Here is a 16,281-nt window from a genome sequence, read left to right as displayed (position 1 = left end):
TGGCTAAATCCAACGTCCGGGTTAAGTCACTCCAAAAGGAGATAACAACCCTTAAGGAAGCGACTGACTTGAGTGCTTTAACTGAGCCAGTTCAAATTGGAAGTTCGACTCAAGTCCAACAACTTGAGAAAGAAAATTCTAATTTGAAAACTCAGATTAAAGAACTCAAAGGCACGTTGGAACGGTTCACCTTGGGTTCCAAGAATTTGGATCTAATTCTTGGAAAACAGCGAGCCATTTACAATAAATCCGGACTTGGATTTAAGACCAAAACAAAATATAAATCATATCTGTCTCTAGTTAATAGAAACAATAGAAACATAATTCAAGCATGGGTCCCCAAGTCCAAATTGATTAATCAAGTTGGACTTGATCAATATTGGATCCCGAAGGATCAAATATACTACCTCGATAGGCTATATCGAGGCTATGATCCAGGGGGAGTTAATAGAAAAACCATTAAAATTAAATAAAATTAAATTAAAAATTCGAAATTAAATTATAAATTCAAAATTCAAAATCAAATTAAAAATTTGTAATTAAATTATAAATTCAAAATTCAAAATTTAAAATTCAAAATCAAATTAAATATTCGAAATTAAATTATAAATTCAAAATCAAATTAAAATTTCAAAATTAAATTACAAATTTAAAATAATTCGAATTCAAATATAGATGGAGGATCCAGAATAGCTGGCACCCCCAAACTGAACTACCCGACTGGGTAACTGAACTTAATGCACCCGAAATGGGTAAACAAGAGTAGACTACCCGGCAAGGTAATTAAGGTTAGATTAAAACGGGCTAGGTTTAACTTGATCCACAGTACTGGTGAAATTTTTTGGATGATAGTACGCTAGGGAAGCTTGGGCATCGCATGTCTAGGAAGATATGGCTTCGACCTGGTGCATTTGGCCAAGTGGAACTGACCGAAGCTACCCTTAAATGGATCCTAACTAGTTAGACCAAGGTTTAGTATTAAGTTCAATGGGTAGGACTATTTGGAAAATCTCGAAGGCATGGTTACTTTAATGAGTTGTGACTCACCATAGCCCAGAAGTTTATCCAAAGAATGCTTACTTGTTGAATCCAAAGCTAAACCAGAATCTAACACAAAGTTAAACCAAACCCTTAAATTGAACCTCAATTCATCTCACTAAAATTATAGGATTCCCTGATTGAAAATTTAGATCAGGTGAGATGACTAAGTAACTAAAATCAAACTGATAATTAATTCAAATTCAAATTTATTTAAAAATAATTTTAAAAATTAATTTCAAAATTATTTAAAAATCTTTTCAAAATTAATTTAAAATTATTTAAAAAATCTTTTCAAAATTAATTTCAAAATAATTTTAAAACTTTTCAAAATTAATTTCAAAATTATTTAAAAAACTTTTCAAAATCAAATTCAAAATTATTAGAAAAATCATTTCAAAATTATTTAAAAATCTTTTCAAAATCAATTTCAAAATTATTTGAAAAATCATTTCAAAATTATTTAAATCATTTCAAAATTATTTAAAAATCTTTTCAAAATCAATTCAAAATTATTTAAAAAATCATTTCAAAATTATTTTAAAAACTTTTCAAAATCAATTTCAAAATTATTTAAAAATCTTTTCAAATTTAATTTCAAAATTATTTAAAAATCTTTTCAAACTTAATTTCAAAAGTATTTAAAAAACTTTTGAAAATCAATTTCAAAATTTTTTAAAAATCTTTTCAAAATAAATTTCAAAATTATTTTAAAAATCATTTCAAAATTATTTAAAAATCTTTTCAAAATTATTTGAAAAATCATTTCAAAATTATTTAAAAATCTTTTTGAATTTAATTTCAAAATTATTTAAAAATCTTTTCAAAATCAATTTCAAAATTATTTAAAAATCTTTTCAAATTTAATTTCAAAATCAATTTCAAAATAATTTAAAAATCTTTTTAAATTTAATTTCAAAATTATTTAAAAATCTTTTCAAAATTATTTAAAAATATTTTCAAATTTAATTTCAAAATTATATAAAAATCTTTTCAAAATCAATTTCAAAATTATTTAAAAATCTTTTCAAAATCAATTTCAAAATTATTTAAAAATATTTTCAAAATTAATTTCAAAATTATTTAAAAAACTTTTTAAAATCATTTTCAAAATTATTTAAAAATCTTTTCAAAATCAATTTCAAAATTATTTGAAAAATCATTTCAAAATTATTTAAAAATATTGTCAAAATCAATTTCAAAATTATTTAAAAATCTTTTCAAATTTAATTTCAAAATTATTTCAAAATCTTTTTAAAATCGATTTCAAAATTATTTAAAAATATTTTCAAAATTAATTTCAAAATTATTTAAAAATCTTTTCAAATTTAATTTCAAAATTATTTAAAAATCTTTTCAAAATAAATTTCAAAATTATTTAAAAATATTTTTAAATTTAATTTCAAAATTATTTAAAAATATTTTCAAATTTAATTTCAAAATTATTTAAAAAACTTTTCAAAATTAATTTCTAAATTATTTAAAAATCTTTTCAAAATTAATTTCAAAATTATTTAAAAATCTTTTCAAAATCAATTTCAAAATTATTTAAAAATCTTTTCAAAATCAATTTCAAAATTATTTTAAAAACATTTCAAAATTAATTTCTAAATTATTTAAAAATCTTTTCAAAATTAATTTATAAATTATTTAAAAATCTATTCAAAATTAATTTATAAATTATTTAAAAATCTTTTCAAAATCATTTTCAAAATTATTTAAAAAACATTTCAAAATTAATTTCTAAATTATTTAAAAATATTTTCAAAATCAATTTCAAAATTATTTAAAAATCTTTTCAAAATTATTTAAAAATCATTTCAAAATCAATTTCAAAATTATTTAAAAATATTTTCAAAATCAATTTCTAAATTATTTAAAAATCTTTTCAAAATTAATTTCTAAATTATTTAAAAATCTTTTCAAAATTAATTTCTAAATTATTTAAAAATATTTTCAAAATCAATGTCAAAATTATTTAAAAATATTTTCTAAATTAATTTTTAAATTATTTAAAAATCTTTTCAAAATTAATTTCTAAATTATTTAAAAATCTTTTCAAAATTAATTTCAAACTTATTTAAAAATCTTTTCAAAATCAATTTCAAAATTATTTTAAAATCTTTTCAAAATCAATTTCAAAATTATTTAAAAATCTTTTCAAAATCATTTTAAAAATCTTTAAATTTTTTTTTTTTGAAATTCAAAACTTATGTTTTATATCAACTGCAAAGACAACTCCATCTCACACTCACTCATATGTTAAACATGCTTGTTAATCTAGAATGAGTGAGATGGAAAGATAGGAAAATAATTTTTTTTCTCTCATGCACTACAAGAAAAAAGCTAAACAACAACGCTTGTTTGGCGTTGTCGTATGTACTTAAAAAGTGATGTTGTAGATGGTGTTGTAGAAAGTCATATCAAAGACAACGCTTTAAAAGCGTTGTGGTTGGTCACAAAGACAACGCTTTTTAAGCGTTGTCTTTTCGTTCTTAAAAAGCGTTGTTATAGATGCTGTTGTAAAAATGCACATATCAAAGACAACGCTTTAAAAGCGTTGTGGTTGGTCACAAAGACAACGCTTTTTAAGCGTTGTCTATTCGTTCTTAAAAAGCGTTGTTAAAGATGCTGTTGTAAAAATGCACATATCAAAGACAACGCTTTAAAAGCGTTGTGGTTGGTCTCAAAGACATTGTTTTTTAAGCGTTGTCTTTTATTACTTAAAACGTTGTCTTTTATTTAAAAAATAGTGTTTTTTAAGCGTTGTCCAAATAGTCAAAATTATAAAAATACTCAAAATTTACATATAATTGAATATCCACAACCACAATCATTTTTATAATAAGACTATTTAACAAATAAATAAAACTTTATATTATACAAACAAAATGTATACATATTGATCCACAAATTAAATTTGTATCATACAAGTTATCCTTAACTTCATGACAATAATTTTTCAAACACACAAGTTTTACAAAACCTCATCATTGACTAACCGCTGTTGTTGGTGTCCATCGCATGGAATTGCTTCTTTAAGTCCAGCAATCTCTTCTTCTGAAAGGCTTTCAGCTATCACTCTTAGAGCCATCTTCTTCAACTTGTCATCAGCACACCTGGGGTTGTAGGCAATCAAGAAATTTTGTATGAAAACTTTCATACATGTAAATCTCGTACTAAATAATATGTCAATGTTATATATACATGTAATTCATACCGTAAGTGTGTTTATATCATAATTGACAAGTTTTCTTTAGGGCCAACTTCTACTCAAGCTCTTTAAACACTGCATCAAAATAAAAAAATTGGCATTAGTTCTATGCTAAATGAAAATCATATTTAGAGGAAAAAGCGGGAGTGTTGTAGATGGATATATTAACCAAGCATATTAATGTTTGACCTGTCTTTACAAGTTCTAAGCATATATATTAACCAAGCATATAACCTAAGAGGAATAAGTTACAAAATGCTACTTGATGTTTGACTTGTCTTTATTGGATTTTGCGGCCCGGTCTTCTTGTAGCCAGGCACAATGTAATACTTGATGTTGACTCTACCTTTGCAGTTGTTTCGACTTGAGGAGTGGCAAAGAATGGTGGAGTAGAGGATGGATTTCAGGTATTCATCCGTGCCATCGAGGAAATGACTCCATAGGTGACTAGCATGTTGACCAGGCATGCTTGGAGAAGATGACTTGTTTGAAGCTTTTTAGATCAAAGATACGAAGTGCATTGTTATAAAACTAGATGCACGAACACTTGCTTATACGGTTCTTGAAATAAAATACATTCGTAATCATCACTAGCCCAAGCTCAATAAGGAAAATTCACGGTAAATGTGCATAGTATACCTCGAATCTGCAGATGATAGGGAAGGCCAGAAGACAGTTTGACGCAAATAGGGAGGTGGCCCAATCCAATCCATGGGACTAATCCTGAGAGGTCCTCCAAATCCCCCTGACTTGATTGTGTCCACCCATCCTTGTTCGTCAGCATGGAGCCTTTGAAATGAAAGTTGCATTGGGTACATGGAAAAAACAACAAAAGGGAGGATAAATGATAGCCACCAACCTAATTGTTCACAAATATCTGTATAAGTTATTAAGGGTGTTCATAGAAGTTGATCCTTTAGTCGTATTCTATTAGATGGTCAAATCTAGGCGCCAACTCAAAATGTTGGCGTCCAAGTGTTAGTGTTCAACTACTTGATTTTCTTCATCTTTGAATTGTTAAATACATAGGGTATTTATAGGGAATACTCAAGATGTATCTAAATAAATACATGAACCAATATTAAATGACATACATTCATCATCCGAAGAGTCATTCATGAATCCTCCAATATTCATGCTCCAGATGACCATACATTAGATTATAAGTCCAATTAATTTGATTGCAAGGTTGTAAACAGTCCTTGAGGGCTATTGATAGTGATTCCAGTACGTATCGGAAAATAATGAAACAAACCTATGAAACAACTATCAAGGGATTCACTTCAACTTTCCTAAACCAAAGAAGAAACAGATGGATTACAAAAGAAAACAATTTGCACCATCAAACTGAAACTTATAATAAGCCTTAATAAATTAATGAAAAAAGAATTGTTTAGAAGTTCACTGAGAAACATATGAAAATACAACAAATGCAACTGCAAAAAAAAAATAAAAAACTAGTATCCAATTAACTTTTTATACTTTCAGATCAAAAGGTCAAATTTATATACTTTGGTTCATGTTCAAGCAAGAGGATAACAATCTCATCGACAGTTAGTATTTCCTTTTAATATAGAACACTAAAAAGAAGGAATATCAATGATGAAACAAACCTGAAAATGCGAGCTACTGAGGCAGTGAGCAATCTGCTTGAACAAGGTAATCATGCAGCGTTGGAACTCCGTCGTGAGCATCAAAGACCAAATATTACCAAATATTAAGATCACTGACAAACCAAATAATACCTTATTTTTAACAGCTATCTAGAGGATCCGGCTTTTGACTTGAAGCTGGTTCAAAGAAGACAAATCAAATATACAAATACTAAGATGAAAGCATAATGAAGTAGTTAACTTTTTCTACTTTACCTAATTATAAGATCTACAGCTTCTTGCTCAGTATTTTGCTGCACGAGTAATTATTAGAAAAACAAACCCAATAGTGGAACAAAAGCTAGATAAAGAAACTAGATAATTTACATTGACAGAACTTTCAGAATAACATATAATACATTGCTTTGTACTTGCATATTAATCCAGAAAACATCCTTTCACCTAAGTGACAATTTTTCCAAAACATCATCATTCACAAAACATCATCATTCACTAAAAATTTTCACAAGTTTTTAAACTTCAGTGACAACTTTTCTTTGGGGTCAACTGCTCAAGGTCGATCTGGTAACTATGCACTGCATCAAAAAAATTGGCATTAACTATGATTCCACCAAAAACCACCATTCCATGAACTTAAATCTAAATAGAATTATGGCAACTATCATTCCATACCTATTCATAAATATGATCTTGTATGCACTCCGCCAACTCGGACCGAACCTCATCAATTTGTTCACGAGAGTACCCTATTTTTGTGAACTGTGAGCATACACAATTTATGTTAATGGAAAAATAATCAACACTGATCACTTTGCAATTTTAAATAGTTTATGTCAAATAATTTGAGATAAGCTAAATAATGTTACTATTGATTGCAGCGAATCTCTCTCAATAGTCTCAACTTCTTCAATAATTTCTCTCATAAATCGCATCACAAAAAAACCACATTGTTTCGCATCCGGTTGTTGAGGAGCCTATATATAGTAATTAGAGTCAAATTGTTAATGAAAATTATACACATTACAATATATGTTAAACAAAAGTACACATACCTTAACTACTTCCCACTTAACATTTTTCCTACCTTTCCTTCCCTTGGTTGAATTAAACAATTTTAAGGCCCTTCATACGTTAAGAATATTTGTTAAATAAGATTTTTATTATAATAAATATTTACTAAAAGAAATCTGAACTCACATTTCCATTACGTATTTTGAATCATCATCGCGAATGCGGCAACTTAGGGAATCCAGCGTGTAAATAGCATCCTTGTAAGGTTCAATAACACTAAGATTCCAATGGAAACTAGGCAAATACATAGGATTAGATCATAAAATTGAATAAATTATCGAAAGGAAGCAATTGAAAGTGATGTTTTACTTCTTGCTTACCCGACATTACATGGCACTAACACTAGTTGATCTGTTGATGCACTTGTCGACTTATCTGCTAAAAGAGTTGCCCTTTGATTCAGGGTTTCAAGCTTAACTGATTTGTCTTGTGCCGCTTTTGCGGATATGGGAGTTTGTGAGGATTCATAAATCTGAATTTCTTTGTCTTGGTATCTTTCACCATCTTTTATACAGACACCTATCATTGCAAAGAAAAAAATATTTAGATACTAAATAATAAAATTTAGATACAAAACACTCATAATAAGTTGGAAAAATAATGATCACTCATAACACTAAGTTATGGCTGATGATAGTAACATCCATACATGAGAACTTACTATGAACAGTCTTGCATATTAAACATACCAGAAATGTATACATGCAAATTCTTTTATTTCTTGAGGACAAGCACATTTAAGATACTTAAAATATACAAGAAAAAAAATATGAGCAAAGTACTTCCTAGAAGAACAAATGGCAGAAGGCAAACATTAAGGGCCGGTTGAAAATGAATGAGCTATATTTATGTAAAGTGTACCACATCAATTGATATTAGTAAACCTCTCAATAGAAATGATGAACTATTAACTTAATGAGAATAACATGGTATGAGAAAATTACTAGAAGTTGAATTTTCAAGAGTAAACTTGTTCACACAACAATATTAGTAAACTTCTTGCAGTTCAAATCCGGGATTTTCTGTCTTGCTAGATATTAGAATTTCCCAGCAAACATAAAGCAATGCAGTAATTTCCCAGCATAAGTAAAGCAATGCAGTTGCAACTGAGAAAATAATATTTAGATACTAAATAATAAAATTTAGATACAAAACAATCATGTGGATTAAAAAATAATGATCACTCATAATAAGTTGGTGAAATTGTAACAATAAACCATAATAAGTTGCTAAAATTGGGAAGCAAACATGTGATGAAAAAGTTGCTGAAATTGCTTAAATAAACTTACTTACCATATGTAGGCAACGATCAAATTTCCTGAAATTGACTCCAAATGATACAAAGAATTGATGTCCTCAAGGTCAAGAAAAAGTTCACAATCTTCATCAAACACTTCATTATCTAAGCACATTGATATACATTTTCCTCCATCTAGAGCATGCTTACTGTAACAATATAACATATGTAATGCTCTTGGGACACTTGTTGACAAAGTAGGTTTTGATTTTTTTTGTTCAAACTTCTTCCTTCTAGGCTTCTAATAATTTCAAATATAAACAAGTTAGATAGCTAGGTTGAATAATAATAAAGTGGCAATATAATTAGAAATATAATAATAAAGTGACAATATAATTAGAAATATAATATCTCATATACCTCATCTTGCTTCACAATCTGCTGTTCAGGCCAAGCCACAACAATTCCTATGGCATCACCAATTACTTCACATTCACTTGGAATTGGATATGGCAAAGGAGCGGATTTGTCCACTGCTTGATCAATGGAGACTCGAATGCAATTCTTGGGAAATGGAATACCATGAAGCATTTTTTCCATGCCATTGAAACAAACAATTGTACCATATGCAGCAATATTTGAGCAAGATTCCAATGTCAATGCAACTGATTGACCCTAAAATATTAAAAAAAAACATGTTGATTATATTTAGTTTATAATGCTATAATAATAATGAATATCACTATAACTTGTATTTTACCTGTAAAACTTCGTCTTTACCCACAATCTGTACGTCATCTTCTTCAATATTCTTCTGATGAAACTTCACCGAGCAACTGCCTTTGTCATCAATTGAATTGTCCCATGCACCCCTTTTATGCATTAATGCTTCAAGTTTTTGGATGCGTACATCTTGTTCTAAAATTTGCATCTTCGCCTCCTTCAGCTCCCTTTTATGCTCAGCGATTATATCTAGGGTAACATCATATTTCTTCCTTGTTCTACCAACATTGAAATAGATTGTTGGGTTGATATGACCTCCGATACCCCGGACACGCCCAGAATATTCCTGAGTTTCAAGTGCGCGCCTTGGTAAGAATATCCTCTTTTGCTCCTTCGCATTGCAGCTTACCCTCCCTCTTTTGCTGTATATATTCATCCTGTAATGCAACATTAAAAAGAATTATCAGTACTTTACCAAGGATAATTACCAAGGATATGCAATATTGGTTTAAAAAATACTGATGTCCAGGCCGGTTCTTCCCGTGATAGCTCAAGTCAAGTGCTTAGTAAGTCATATTGAACAAATATGAAGTTGACTTTGAAATATTTTTTCCTTTTTTGGCATTCAATCATATATTTACTTTTGCACAGTTCTAAAAAAGGCACATATTTGATTGAGCAATTGACTACAAGTTTAATAAAATGACAAAATTTTAATAAATTTTCACTACACAAACCCATAAAGAGAGGACCACCACATAATTGAAGCTAATTGTCTGGAGTTGCAGGAAAGAATAATCAAAAGTAAAGTTGTTCCCAACCTCTCAAGTTCCGATTCATGAATCTTATGCTTTAATTCAAACTAAAACAGCACAAAGAGAATGCTCAAGGAGACAAGGAGCTTTATTTGTCACCAATCAAGTGGGAAAACATAATAGAAGCTTCAGAGCAGTGGTCTGGGGAACAACTTTACTGGCCCTTGGGTTACTGAAGCTTACAAATTGCTTACAGCCAAGAACGTTTCAAACCTGGTTGATTTATCTGCATCTGTTCTATAGAAACTCTAGCTATCACCTCTAAGTTCTCAATGCATTCACCATTAATTGATTGCAGCAAAAGGAAACCACTGCATGTAATAGACTTTTCGACTTGATCTCTTCTCCAAGTAAGAACATTTCAAACCTAGATACCTAGTAAATCCACATCTGTTCTATATAAACCCGTCACCTCTAAGCTCTCAATGCATTCATTCACCATTTACTTCCTCAATACATGCTCTAGTACTGAGAATTCAAGCTATGCAAGGAATGGCTATTAAACTCCTCATTGCACTGCTTGCCTTGGCTTCCTCACGCAAAGGGTATGCATGCATGCAACTTTACTCTCGAAAACTAGAAGATATATTGAAGTCATTATCAGAAGAACATGAAAATTTACTTACAATCTTGTGTACTGTGTCCACCAAATCTTCACCTTCAAACTCTCCTCCTTTGTTGGCGCGTCCTTTCTTCCACATAATAGCTCTATTGATGTCATTATCATCACATAATTCAGTCCCCTACAACAAAGAAAAATCAAATAACAAATGTGAAATAATTTAATGTGAATCAATTAGAGGGTTCTTAGAGGAAATATATTAGGTAGAAGAAGTGCAGAAAGCTATTAGGCCAAGGATGTGCTCATGAACTAAACAGCGTAAAAACCATAGAAATTGTTTTTTCGAGAAGAAAGCAGAAATACACAGAAACTCATGATAATGCTAACCTCTATCACGGGAGATTGGTTTTTGATAGCGAAAAGAATGTTGAGCCCTTGGAACTCTGCCAGGAGATACCCTCCTATGAGGAGAATACCTTCTGTCAAGTTTATCTCTTAAGTCTGCACTTCGAAGATCACGTCGACCTGCAGATGAGGCGAATTTTTTCAAGGAAAAGAAGAAATTGCAATTGCTTTCTGATACCAAGATTGTCCGAGATTGGAGAACCAAATAATTTTATCAAGCTTACCATCCGCATGAGAAACATGATAAATTCAATAATGATTAATACTGGCTTCCCGAAAATTCCAAAGGACCATGGAACAAACAAAGTAGATGATTAAGATAATAAATCAATACCCATGCAAGGATCTTAGATCACTGAGAGTCCTTTGAATATACAATAAATAGATGATGGGAAACTTGTAATAGATCTCTTCTGGAGCAAAAGAAAACATAAGCAACTGACACTGAGATATTTCCCACTGATGAGCCATTAAGAGAAGTAAAGCGTCTTCCATCAGGTAATTGATGCTGATCTGGCTAAGAATCTCCCAACATAATCTTGCAACAAATACCTTCTATAATTGTTTAGAGGCCATCAAATAAAGACCCAAAACATGAAACCCAATCCAGAGCGCATGAAATCAACCAAATGTTTCATATATTACTTGCTGAACCTGTTGATAATGTAGAGACTAGAGCCATCATATATCAGTAAGTACACAACAAAATCTAGTATTTATAATCCTTCGCCTTCATTTGGTCATTATCAACACCAGAACAATCAAAAACTACCATGCACCAACTGTGAGTCTAAGAAAACCAGGATGTGGGCCAATTGCTGGAGATCCCAAAAAGCTGTCTGATAGTTAATAATTTCAACCTTTATATTGAAATATTCAATAATAAGTTCATCTGAAAATATTTTGGAAAAGAAAAACAAAAAATGTTCCATTTGCAGATAATTGTTCCAAGTTTTATCATTTGCCCAGTACAAGTAGCAGTGATCCTACAATGCGAGTTCAGTACAGATAGACCTAAACCTAGGAAATTGAAGTAGTAGATTAAGAATAGACTTAAATGTACAATCCAAGAGTTTCTCAAAAAATGCCTTGATTATCCTGAAGAAGAATAACGTGAAACAATTATAAACCGCATACTTACACTTGCAGCTGTGTACTTACATTTCCTGTACATTTAAAATAACCACTTTCCAATCTGTTGTTAACTAGCATTTCATATGTAAAATACTTGTAAAAAAAGAAGCATTTAATTAATGCAAGAGAAGCTAAATTTCCCTAAACTATAAAACAGCAAATATTATTGGAAAATGAAAAGGTAGTAAAAAAATATGAAAGATCACAATTCATTTTCTCAATAAGTTCTATTAAACAGAATAATTAAGCATTTCAAATAAAAAAAGGTATAAAAAATAGAATTTCTAACCCATACAGAGTTGAATTTCCAATCTAATAAATTCATTCACTATATTATTTTAAAGCTGGTAGCCAAATTTAAGTAGATAATGAAGATATAAACAAAGCATAATTCAATCAAATGTCTTGACAAATTCTCAGGATTTCAATTAAATCATATGGTGGAAATTGTTTTCTCTTCAAATGCAAGGAGACATGTCTTACCAATACAGAATTCACAGCAAAGAGTGGCAACTAAAACACGTTGTCAACCAGCATCCAGCTCCATAAATTATTTAGGTGGTCTCATAATCGTTCGACCAATCGTGAATAGACCAAATCTTCCGTTAAGAACATAACAACGCATACTAGCGCAACCCATGGTGAACGAATCAATTTGAAAAATTAGTGTAATTATGTAAACTGAAAGTAAATTATCCTTTCAAATTTTTTAGTAAAGAGAATATGCCAAGCAAAACTATCTCCTTTTCAAGTGCCTAAACAGGGGAAAACTCTTTTTCAAACAAGAAAATAAATAAAGGGTAAGCTGCGATATAATTTGAAACATAGAAGTCGGGCCAACACAAACACCAAAGGAGCCGCCTCTAATGTGAGAAGATTAGGAAGATTAGGAAGGGTAAGCTGACTTTGATTGAGGAGATGGGGAAATGCGAGATTAGGGATCTCGACTTGGAGGAGTTGGGCTGGCGTGAGGAGTTTTGCGTGAGGAGTTTGGGTCGAGATTAGGGTTCAGAGGAGATCACGCGGCAAGGAGAGGAGAAGGTGCTCGTGGAGAGGAGAAGGCGCTCGTGGAGAGGAGTGGAGAGGAGAAGGCGCTCGTGGAGAGGAGAAGGCGCTCATGGAGAGGAGTGGAGAGGAGAAGGCGCTCGTGGAGAGGAGAAGGAGAGGAGAAGGCACTCGTGGAGAGGAGTGGAGAGGAGAACTCGTGGAGAGGAGTGGTGAGGAGAAGGCGCGCGCGCGTTGAGGGTTTAGAGTTTAGCAAAGCGAGGGCTGCGAATTTATTTTAAGTGAGTTTAGGGGAAACATACACAACACTTTAAAAAACGTTTTTTAAAAAAATGTTGTCTTTGACCATAAACAACAACACTAAAGACAACACTTCATTAAAAACCGTTGTCTTTAGTAAAAAGTAAATACCATAGACAACGCTTTTCACTAAAAGCGTTGTAAAACAAAGAACGACAACGTTTTTATTAAAAAGCGTTGTCTATTGGGTGTTGTTGAATGCAAAAATTCTTGTAGTGATGCTTGGACTCCTGAACTCAAAGAATTTATTAAGGCATTAATTAAGGGGGAGTGATTTTGAGTTGGTTTTAAAATTAGTTTTTCTTTAAAATAAAATTTTGACTTGACCTCAAAATTAAAAAACTATTTTTACTTATCTTCAAAAATTCAGGTTATTTTTAACTTAACTTTAAAATTAAAATTATTTATGACCTGACTTTTAAATTACAACTCTTCTAGAATGTTTTTAAAGCTTAGTCTTTATGTAAAACCTCATTAAGCTAAGTACTTAATCAAGTCTTCTCTAACTAAACTTAGTTAAATTAATTTCTAAACTTAGCTACTTGGCAAGATATTTTCTCAACACAATGATTTTTAAGTTGAAAACATAGCTAAGTATTTTTAAATTTAGCCAAATATTTTTTTCTTTTTCAAAAAACATTTAGCTAAGTACTTTTTAAAGTGTTTTAAAAAAAAAGGAATTTGGCTAAGTGTCTCTCAAAGCAATTATTTTCAAATGCTAAGTTCTGCTGAAAATGCTAAGTATTTTCCAAAGCATTCTCAAAATTTCATCAAAACAATTTTTTCAAAAAACTAAGTCTTTTTATGTAAAATATCGGAAATAGACAAATATTAATAAGGGAATTTTTCGGAATTTTTGGAAATTTTTCGGGAATTTTTCGGAGCCCGCACGGACGAGTTGACGGGGATAAAAACAGGGTCCGGAAAAGCCTGTTTAGGCTACCCATTTAAGTGAGGAAAAGATTTATTTAATTAATTCTTTTTCCTTTTTCTTATTTGCTTTCCTTCCCTCGCCGTTTCCCTCTTCCCCGAGCCCTTCTCTCGCGCCGACGCCTACCCTAACCGCCCATGGCGGTTTTACTCCTCCCCCTCGGCAACTTCTTCCCTCCTGTGACTCCACAGCCCGAGCGCCGGCCACCGCGTGCCCTGGCCTCAGCCCGCGACACCCATCTCCTCGGGTCGCCACCACTGGTAGCGACGTCGCCAGCCGAGCCCCTTCTCTTTGCCCTAGCCGATCCTCTTCTTCGAGCGCCGGCCACAGGTTTGCCGAACCACCGCCGATTCGACCGAGCCCTGGTGTTTCCTGAGCAAGGAGCACGGAGCCGAAGTCTCCTCTGCCGTCGCCCAGAGCAGTGCCGGCCACCAGATCTGACCCAGCGTGCCCTTTGCTTCTGCCCTAGGTGTCACCCTCTTCTGATCTCTGCGTGCCAACACCAAAGCCGCCGCAACCCTCTTCTTCTCCCGAATTGACCTCCTGCCCAAACATCGGCTGTCTTCTCTCGGTCTTCTTCCGATCCGGAGGATTGTTTTTGTGCCGGCACAGAGCCTCCACAGCGAACCCTAGGCCGATTTCAACAGCCTCATCGAAGAGGGCAGCAGCTTCGCACAACTCCGGCTGTAACTTCTAGCAGTACCTTCTTCGACTGAGTGTCAACAAGGGTGTCTCTGGATTGGGGTAAGATGAGTTTTGGAATTATGTTGATTAGAGGTTGTTAGGTAGGTTATTGCTTGATTTGTGATCCCCACTTAACGATATCAATTTGATCTGATCTGTAGGGAAAGATTTCAGCAAGGTTGTGCTGTGAATATTTAATTAAAGCTGTGAGGTGAAGTAGGATTTGTTGTGGGGTTGTTACGTGAGTTTCCAGCAGCTACTTCTTCCCACAACGACCAGCGGAGAAATCACTATATCTAGGTGAGTTTTGGATTGAGATAAATACATTGTTATTAGTATAAATATGGATTACATGATTAGTAGGATTATGTAGATTGGAATAGCTTTAGATTTTTAATCTAATGTTATGATTAGGGTTAAGGTAAATTAACCCTAGTTAATTGTTGGATTTATGTTAGCTTCTCGTGGATTTGATTTAGCTATTTTATCTATATGAAATTAGCTAAACCTGGAAACTATAAATATTACAGGACCTTGACGCGAGACGAGTATCTCGGAGTCAGATTGGACCTTTCTATTTTCGGAGGCGGGTACTTTTGACTTTTTGTCTTTGATATGCTTAGTAATGAAATTAACATATTACATCAATTGTGTTTCTTATCTGTTTCGGTTAATCACTACCCAAATCTTGATATATGTTTGATTGATTGATTTGTTTTGCATCCCATGTATACTTTACCTGTCTATACATGCTTATACGGGTAGTGATATATCATGCTTCACCATGTTCAGGACCTAGGTTTTTATACTTTCTGTGTACCTTTGATTTGATATGATTCGTTGACCTAAGGTGCACTTTTCTATATATATGGATTAGGTCAGGATATTTATATGGTTATTACCATGCATCATTTGCATGATTGCATGCTGTGCGATAGTCCGCTCCATTATTGTTGAGCACATCGCCAGTTACATGGATCTGCACACACCACCACTCATGGGTTAGTGGTCGATTCAGGCAGAGTGTGTTGCAGCAGGGACTCTGTTAGGCACCGTTGGTCCGCTCATGGGTAGTGTGACACAACGAGTTATCCGGCAGGGATTCCTCCCCGTCATCGTGTACCGGGAGTTGAGAGCATTGCGCTCCCCCATCTATGATTTGGGGTAGGAGGATAGGTGTACTCCGACAGCATCCCGTCCACTCGGTCACTCATCAGGAGTAGTGACGACAGAGTGCACGGTTGTCACAGCCCTACCCACTCGGCCTCACTTTTGTATGAGATGATCGACTGGCGTCAGGGGTGACCAGGACGCATCATTGGCATCATATGCATGATGCATTTATTGCTTGTGTTTGTGGTTGCTGCATTTATATGCTGCATATTGTTTGGATACCTATGTTTGACATGCATACAGGATCCCTATACCACTTGGACTGTTTGACCTTATACTCAGGACCTGGTTAGTACAGTATTCTCCTGTTTACTTCAGATGCATTTTTATCTTTCTTATCAGGAGACTGTACGCATGATTTGTGCTAGGTGTTGTT

General features: G+C 32.5%; 1 long non-coding RNA gene across 1 annotated transcript; it reads right to left on the bottom strand.

Annotated features, from left to right (window-relative positions):
• Window positions 1–10,685: 10,685 nt before the first annotated feature.
• On the bottom strand, window positions 10,686–12,670 carry LOC122046025. The gene is made up of 2 exons (XR_006130167.1): window positions 10,903–12,670; window positions 10,686–10,798 (listed from the first exon to the last, which is right to left on the bottom strand). It is a non-coding gene; the product is annotated as an uncharacterized LOC122046025 (long non-coding RNA).
• Between the last annotated feature and the right edge of the window lie 3,611 nt (window positions 12,671–16,281).

The sequence above is a fragment of the Zingiber officinale genome, chromosome 2B (assembly GCF_018446385.1).
Source record: "Zingiber officinale cultivar Zhangliang chromosome 2B, Zo_v1.1, whole genome shotgun sequence".
Taxonomy (NCBI): domain Eukaryota; kingdom Viridiplantae; phylum Streptophyta; class Magnoliopsida; order Zingiberales; family Zingiberaceae; genus Zingiber; species Zingiber officinale.
Note: the sequence above shows the minus strand (reverse complement) of the source record. Positions and strands in the feature narration are given on the sequence as shown.